Below are 236 nucleotides of genomic sequence, written 5' to 3'. Positions count from 1 at the left end.
TTTAATCTTATCAAATTAAGAAGGGAGAGAGAGGAGGAGTAAAGAGAACTTCACCTCCGTCAAAATCTCTCTCACTCATTCCTTGCTCTCTTTTACAAATTGCAACGTTGCATTTTGGAGGGTCAATCAATGCATTTTATTTTTGAAGACGTGATATTTCAAACAGAAGGGCATAGAATTGTTAAAATTTGTTTTAGGTCGTAGAAATCACACTGGTGGGAACATTTTGAAAAAGC

Source organism: Urocampus carinirostris, chromosome 20 (assembly GCF_059441175.1).
Source record: "Urocampus carinirostris isolate Australia breed hairy pipefish chromosome 20, RoL_Ucar_1.0, whole genome shotgun sequence".
Lineage (NCBI taxonomy): Eukaryota > Metazoa > Chordata > Actinopteri > Syngnathiformes > Syngnathidae > Urocampus > Urocampus carinirostris.
This window is presented reverse-complemented; position numbering follows the sequence as displayed.